Source organism: Mauremys reevesii, linkage group 22, assembly GCF_016161935.1.
Source record: "Mauremys reevesii isolate NIE-2019 linkage group 22, ASM1616193v1, whole genome shotgun sequence".
NCBI lineage: Eukaryota > Metazoa > Chordata > Testudines > Geoemydidae > Mauremys > Mauremys reevesii.
In genome coordinates, this window is record NC_052644.1 from 17551976 (window position 1) to 17560333 (window position 8358).

An 8358-nucleotide genomic window follows, 5' to 3' on the forward strand; every position below is an offset into this window, starting at 1 on the left:
TCAAAGAGCTTCAACTAGGAACAGAAAACAAAGGTACAAGAGGGAAAGAACGAGTCCCAAATCCACCAGTGTCTGCAGCAGGATCCAGCGACATCACTCAGGTGTGATTGTACCAGCAGCAGGGCCTATGTCGCTCACAACACAGCCAGATTTTCCAGAGTTCGGCTCTCAGTTAGGCTCCTAAATGCAGTGGCCAGATTTTCCAAAGCACCCAGGACCCAGCAGCTGTCAATCGTTGTTCTCAAATGAGAATTTTTATCAGCTGCTGGGTGCTGGCACTTACAGAAACCTGGCCATCAGCCTAGAATTCCTACCAACCATCTGCTCAAACCCAAACACCAAAGCGATGTAATTGCTTCATGCAGTGAGTGCTTTCCAGGGAGCCAAATACTGGCAGGATGTTCTCCTGCACCCACATGGCTGCACTCTGTGGAGGAGGCCAATGAACAGTTTCACCAAGCCATAGCTTGTGACTAATACTTTTTGTTTGACATTTATATTTCATCTCATCCCTACAAACCTACATGACATTAAACAGACCTGCAAATTCAAAGGGGACCCTGATGCTATTGTCTGTGCATCTCATAATACACCTCTACTCTGATTTACTGTGACCCAATATAACATAAATTTGGATATAATGCGGTAAAGCAGCGCTCCGGAGGGGGCGGGTGTGCGCACTCCGGTGGATCTAAGCAAGTTCAATGTAACGCAGTTTCACCTATAATGTGGTAAGATTTTTTGGCTCCTGAGGACAGCGTTATATCAGGGTAGGGGTGTATTTGCTGTTTTTCTTAAAGTCCAACTCCTGAGGTGCTGGGATTATGTGAAAATCTTGGGTTTTGTTGAAATTCGTACATTTCTAGCCCTCCTGGTCGTGAAGAACACCTGGAAAACCTGACCTCCAAAAGGTCAAACACCAGAAGTCAAATAAAAGCAAACAAAATGCAGAATTAAAAACACCTCATGAATTCTTGAGTTAATCTTGGGATTTGGAGGGAGCTGCCTCATGATTTTTGTACACTTTGGGTTGGCAATGGAATCTCTGAACAGAGCTGAGAGGACTTGGGAGCTGAGTTGTCCATACAAAGGGTCAGGGGGCAGGAATACAGAGTTTGTTTGTTTGTTTTCCCAATTTTATTCAGAAGAAACTTTTTTCCGAAAAGAAAACAAGTAGCATTTGCCCTAAGAATATTCCAACGTCCTACAGCACTTTGGGTGCTGTGCATTGTCCTGCTGTGGTACCAGAGAAGATCCCACACATCCTTGCTGCACGGCCCCTTTGGAGGTTCTGTGATGTGGCTGCGCACTGACGAGTCCTGCATTTCAGCAAGTGGACCATTAATGATGTCTGTCCCGCTGCAAAGCGATGGTTGCGTATGTCGGTGTCTCTTCTCTCTGGGGCGGTGGATGCTTTAAGATAAAACACAGTAATGTTACTTTTCTACTAAGCCAGCTTAAAACCAGAGAAATGAAACCAGAAAATGCGCCTCTGACAGCACTGCTGTACGTACATGAGGAGCAGTTCTAATGGGCATCTAGGCTGGGAAACACCAATGGCCTCACTTCCCACATCAACCCCTCTGAGCCATGCAGCCCCAATTTCCCCCTCCCCGCCTTTTTTGCCCCCCAGCTGGAAAGAGCTTTTGGGGAGATGCTGGCTGGAAAGAGGCTTGGAGCTGGGATGAAAGAAAGTGATGTTCTGTAAGTAAATGGGGTTGTATCTATGAACATACCTGTCTCTGTCATCACTTTCACCTCTCAATCTTGCTATGCACAAGACCTAAATGATTGGCTAACTGCTTGGGGCAAAGGAGAACTGTGGCAGGGCGACAACTCACCGGCATGGCACCTCCTGCGAGGCATCTCAGAAATTAGCTCTTCCATCTCAGAGTGCCCTCTGGAGGCCACTGGCCCCTGTGTCCCTCCCGGACCCTGGTGCCCTTTGCCCAGGGGTTCTGGCCACTGCAGCACCCCCTCACTCTGGGTCTATCCTCTCAGGGGAACCCCCTATCCCCACCTCACCTCAGTGGCGACTGCCAGTCATCATCTAGCCCCCACTCCCTGGGGCAGACTGTAGTCTGTAAACCACTCGTCATCGGCAAGGGGGGTTGGACCAGCTGCCTCTGCCTATCTCTTAGCTGCCCCCCTGCAGCCCTTTTGTGGGCCCTTAACTAGGCCTGCGGCATGGGGTTTTGCTAGGCTGGAGCTCCCCAGCTCCCTCTGCCCTTCCCCTACCCTGCTCAGCTCCCAGGAAGCCAGGTCCTTCTCTCTCAAAAGGCGAGAGAGAGTGTCTCTTGAGTGCCTGGCTCACAGCCCTCTTATAGGGACAGATGTAGCCTGATTGGGGCATGGCCTCAGCTGTGGCTGCTTCCCCAATCAGCCTTTCCCCAGCCACAGCCCTCTCCAGGGCTGCTTTTAACCCCTCCGGGCAGGAGCAGGGGGGACAACCCCGCTACAGAACCAATATATAGAATTGAGCGGGTTAAACCAGCTTCGGAATTCACATGAGTCACAAAAATCTCTGCAAGTAGTGCCCTGTCCTACAGTCAATTACTAAAAGCTCTAAGGGATAAATCAGCATTTTTTAGCATAGAATCATAGATGACTAGGGTTGGAAGGGACCTCAGGAGGTCATCCAGTCCAACCCCCTGCTCAAAGCAGGACCAATCCTCAACTAAATCATCCCAGCCAGGGCTTTGTCAAGCCTGACTTTAAAAACCTCTAAGGAAGGAGATTCCACCATCTCCCTAAGTAACCTATTCCAGTGCTTCACCACCCTCCTAGTGAAAAAGTTTTTCCTAATATCCAACCTAAACCTCCCGCACTGCAACTTGAGACCATTACTCCTTGGGGGACAGAAGCTCTGTGTTAGCAGCTTTCCCTCCCACTAACATGGTACCCAGGGTGTGAACACCACCGCACACCCGCTGCTGGCAGTGTGAGACCGTGCACGCCCCACGGACACCTACATCGCATGGAGACCCATTGGGGGAAATCCTGCCCCCATTGAAGTCACTGGGAAACTCCCAGGATTTCACCCATTGTCTGTCTTCCTTCCTCTGTGGGAGGCCGGTGGTGGGGGGGGTTACCAGCGAGTGGTGCTGGGACTTCACTAACAGGATCCATCTCACTAGACCCGATTCCCACTTGCGTAACATTTTGGAGGTTTTCAAACCCGCCTGGGAGATTTGATTATCCAGTTCCCAGGAGTTTTATTGGGAACTTTTAAACTGTGAACGTCTCTGCCTTGGTTGTTTGTCTGACTGCAGAGGCTGGTGGGGAAAGCCCCTCTGTAGCCAGATAGATTTTCAGGCCATGGGGGATTCTCCCACATCACTGTGGTGTGGAGCGTGGGAAGGATGTTTTCCTCTTCCCTGGATGCGTGTCTGTGGTGGGCAGGGCCTGACTGGCCAGGCTAACAGCAGATGTGGGAGGCAGCTGCCTGCTCCTGGGACCTGGGTGGAGATCTGGGTCAGCAGCAGTGAGACCAGGGGAACAGACACAACCTGGATCCTGGGAATCCTGAGTAAATCCAGGTCCCAAGCACATGGGTCACTGCCGAGCTGGAACTGGCAAACAAATCGCTCTTTTCTATCACTTCACTTTGTCGTTAATAAAAGCTGAGACTCACCCCAGAGCTTCCCACCCAGTTCACGGAGGCATCTGGGGAGAGAAAGACAGTTACACGTTGTCACTTGGGTGTAAATGCCTATAAGGGAAGGCACCTCGCTGAACACGAATTATAACCCCCGCCCCCGGCTCCCACCTCTCCCCCAGCCAGGGCAGGGCTCCCCCATTGGCAGCACTGAGAACAATGGAGCCTGATCCTGATCAGGGTCACTAGGGGATACAGGAACGGAAGGATTTAATGCGGCTCTTGAAGATGTTCAGTGGAAATTGTCTGTCTGGGTTTTCCACAGAGCTATTTTGTGAGAAACAGGGTCACCTTTTGGCAGAAAATTTCAACATTTTGTTCAAAAAATGAGTGACCCCAAAACTGAAATATTTTGGCCAAAAGCAGAAATATTCAGATTCAAATACCACCGTGGTGGGACTTGTAGTTCAGTTGCCTCATGCTGATATTCTCCTCTGGAGGTTGAGCTGGCTGGCTGGACCTCATCTCCCATGATACACTGCAACCAGGGACTCCCATGATGTACTACATCCCTTCTCCAAGAGGGGGGAAAGTGGTGTATCATGGGAGAGCCAGAGTGCCCAGCTCAAAGAGACCAGGAGCATGAGGCACCTGAACTACAGCTCCAATGAGGCACTGTTGCACCCAGCTCCCAGGGAAGGGGGTGGAACACTTTCCAATGGGAGCTTTTCCTGGGATGTGCCCTTTCCATGAAGGACGGGAAGTGGTAACAGTTTGGCTCAGTCCCCTAAGCCATGGCAATGCAGGACAGGGGATTACAGGCAAAGGGTGGGACAAAGGAACCTCAGTGACTCAGATGCATGAGCCCTGGGACCCCAAGAACTCTTTGTCCTCATCCACTTTGATAACAGGCAGTTCGTTGTTGTAACTCTTGGCCAGACAATCTGAGCTGGGATCTGTCCATCCCCCACCAATTAACAAATTTACCCCAACCCCCGCCTTTCTCCCTCGTGCAGGTGACCCCAGTAACCCCAATACTCTCCAAAAGCTCTTACATTCAATATGATCTTCAGGGGTGTTGCTGGTGCCATGCTGGACTCGTTCCCTGTGGGGAGTAATAAGGGCAGAGGGTATCAGTGACACCGTGTGCTCTCTCTCACCTTGCTGACACTGAGTCTGCTTTCAGAGATCCGGCTGTGAGATTTCTTCCTATGGCTGGTTCTCCTGCTAGGACCTTACATCTCCATTCAGCTCACAGTGGAAAGGCAGGAAGCCCTACTTCTGGGTAATCAGGGGACATGGTGGCTTCACTATTTATGTAGGGAAAGTCTAATAAAACTGAGACTTGAACATCCTGTTCTACTTCAGCAAAATGGCCAAGAAACCAACTAACCAAAACCCCACTAGGTCAGTGTGGAGTTAAGATTTGCGGGGGGGAACCAAAAATCTCTGACATCTCAGGACAGAAGTTGAAGAGAACTCGGTCGTTTTCACAAAGTTAGAACTGGGTGACATTTTTCCACAGACATTTTTTTCATGAATAATACTTTAACCAATATCAAACATTTGGCCAAAACCATCTTATTTAATAAAATTTTCAATGAATATTTTTATTTTGTTTTGTTTCACTTTAAATTATTTTGTCAGAAAAATAGCAACATATTTTGTGAACATTTTTTAACAAAATTGTTTATTTGAAATTTTTTCATTCAAATAAAACTGGAATTTTGGCCAGGGCTGCTCACAATGTAGAAAGACTGGATATTCATCGTTAAGGCTCAACTCTGCACAGTGTGGAAATGCAGCTTCAGACTCCACTTCTGACCCAGTCTGCTAAGCAGCTCCCATGACCCAGGAGGGCAGAGTAAGGGTGTTTGGAGGCAGAGACTGGTCATATGGCAGGAGGAGGGAGGGAGGGAATATTTGGGGAGAGGCAGCTAAGGAGCCCTATAGATGGGGGGCAGGAGGCAGGCAGAGAACATACACTGCTGGGAGTCAGGGGAGAGGACTCCTGGTGCTGAGGGTCTGTGTGTCGTGTTCCCTCTACCCCCCACCAGTTTTCTTGGCAGAGTCACTGCCCTGGGACCCCAGGCTGGGCCGGACACTGGCAGAGCCTGGAAACTGCCTTAGTCTCCCCATTCACCTTTCCCTCTGTGTGTCCAGGTGGACTCCCTGGATTCCCACCATTCACCTTTCACTCTGTGGTCACTCCATGGACTCCCTGGATTCCCACCTGATGCTCTCTGCCCCACCCCCAGGGCTGGATTCTTCCCCTATCATATCCAGCTGGGTCAGGACCGTGTAGATTTGCTGGAGTCCCTCTCTGGGCAATGTGCAAATGATGAATCAGCTCCGAGTTCTGGGGCTGTGAGGCCAGCATGGGCCAGGCAGGGCTTAGAACAAGCGTATGGGCCCGTGGCCATCAGAAGGGCAGCAGCGGGCCCGGCAGGCTGAGGAAGGTGACTGAGAAGTCAGGGAAGCAGGAGTCTGTGGGAGCCCTGAGTGGCAGGTTCTGGCTGCTGAGCAATGGGGAGCGGCCCTTAGACAACTTCTGTGGGGGCCCTGCATAGTCTCTGTATGTGGCGGGTGGGGGAGGATTCCCTCAAAACCCCCTGACAGGGTGGTGGGCAGACAGAGAGCCAGCAGCACTTAGCAGCTCCAAGGAACTGGGGGCAGCCTGGACCCCAATGAGCTGGTCCCCCTGGGCCATGCTGCAGAAGCAACTGGCTCAGAGCCCCCTTGGAACAACGTGTTGTTCACACGGACAGTGCGCTCTGAATCCCCCATGGGTGTCCCTGCTGCCCGGCTCTCCCCAACAGGCAGAGAAGTGCTACAGCTGCCCCATGCACAGACCGGCACTGAAATCACAGCCGCTGTGGGGGGACCTACTGTGGGTGTTTTGGGGCGAGTCCATGTGTGGACGCGCCGAGCCTGGCACTAAACCAGATGCAGCTGACGGAGCTAACGTTGGGTGTTACCCACTGCAGCTGGATGGACTGGAGACCCTTGGTTCCCAGCCAGGCCTGGCCACTCCCAGCCCTGCCCCAGAAGAACAGACCCGGTTCTAGGGAACTGGCTGGGTCGGTCGGTGTCGCTTTGTGGCTGACTAGTCCCAACACCCCCTGAGTGTGAAGCAGGGTCACTTTCATTCTTTCAAACATCTGATGATTTTCAAACAGGCGCACTCTGCTGCCAGTGAATTCGATGGAACACGCTGCTTTGGCAAACCCCTTCCTTAAAGTGTCTCCTCCTAACCCCCAGATCCCATCCCAACTAGGGAGTTCATCCTTCCCTGGCCTTTTCAAAAATTCCTCCAGTTCAGACTGAAACTCCCAGCATCAGGAGAGCTGAGCTACTCAGCTGCTGGCCCTTCGGTGAGGCAGACATAAAGGAACCAGAAAGAAAACGAGATGGGAGAGGGAATAAGTCTCCTCCTACCTTTGATCCCTTGGTAGAGACATGACTAGAAGCAGTGAGACAATGTGATCAGAGATGTGGACACGTTTTCTCATGGGCAGAGAGAGAGAGAGAGAGAGATGGAAACTGAGTGACACGGCCCCAATTCATCATCACATTGATGCAGAGCCCCATCCCCATGGCCCAGCCCAGCTCTCCCCTGTGCCAGCCCCACTGACTGCCCCTGGGAGCGCTGTCCCCAAGTATCACAATTTAAGTTCCAGTCTCACGGCATTTCATGTTCTACATAAAGCCTCAGGTCTGAGAGTTGGGGCTTCACTGAGAATCTCGGCTCCCATTAAAAAAAAGTGTAAATTTATAACCCTCGTGTTTGGCGAGAAAAGCCTGAAAATGTGACCTGAGAGACACCGCAAAGATCAAATCCCCCCAGGCAAATACAAAGACCCCACACTGGTGACTTGTTGGAAATCCCGTGCGTTTTAGGCCAATCTCGAGATTGTTGGGGTGACTCGAGTGCTGTGAAAGCTTGGGGCTGGGGATGCTGTGTGAGGAAAGGTTGGCAGGGCAGAGCTGTTATAAGAGTTGTTAGGCCCTGATTCAGGAAACACTTACACACGGGCACAGGTGTAAGGACCCTTCCTGACTAGAGGATGCCTTCCTGAACTGCAGCCTTAGGTACCTGTGTGTCGATATTCTATCCATACACACACCCCTTGCTGAGTCCTAGATTGTAACCACCTAGGGGGCAGAGGCTGTCCCCTTCATTACTGATCTGTGCAGCACCTGACATAGTGGAGACCTGATTCCAGACTGGGGCACCAAGATGCTAATGCAATAGAAATAATCACAATGATAATCCCTTTCATCATCTCTTTGATTTTTCTCCCCAGCCAGCTTCCCAAAAACACAATTTCACTCTGTCTTTGATCATCTCTCTCCCCCAATCCCAGCAGACACACTGGGCACAGGGGATCTCTCTGCCACGTCTGTCTGTACATTTGCTAACATGGCTTGGCCTCACTCTCATACCCACCTTTCTTTCCCAGCAGATAAAGCACCACAGCCAGAACCAGGACAGCAGGGATTGTAATTCCCAATGGGAGCTTCAGATCCATCCCTAGGAAAGAACCTCGGTGTCAATGGCCTCTCCAAGCAGCCACCAGCAAGTCCCCACTGGCTGGAGCTGTCTGAGTCCCGTGGTAAGTGACCCCTAATGTCCTTATGACCATAACTGTGGTTATCTGCAGGGCGATGTTATTGGCTGTTTTTTGTGAGTAAAGTTCATTGAAGTTTTTCCAGTCAAAACACAGTTTATCTGAAATCAAAATATTTCCCCAAAACAA

General features: G+C 50.9%; 1 long non-coding RNA gene across 1 annotated transcript; it reads right to left on the reverse strand.

The window, feature by feature from the left end:
- Positions 1–1200: 1200 nt before the first annotated feature.
- LOC120388237 lies at positions 1201–8134 on the reverse strand. Its single transcript, XR_005590530.1, has 5 exons — positions 8049–8134; positions 7037–7061; positions 4654–4703; positions 3635–3666; positions 1201–1413 (listed from the first exon to the last, which is right to left on the reverse strand). It is a non-coding gene; the product is annotated as an uncharacterized LOC120388237 (long non-coding RNA).
- Between the last annotated feature and the right edge of the window lie 224 nt (positions 8135–8358).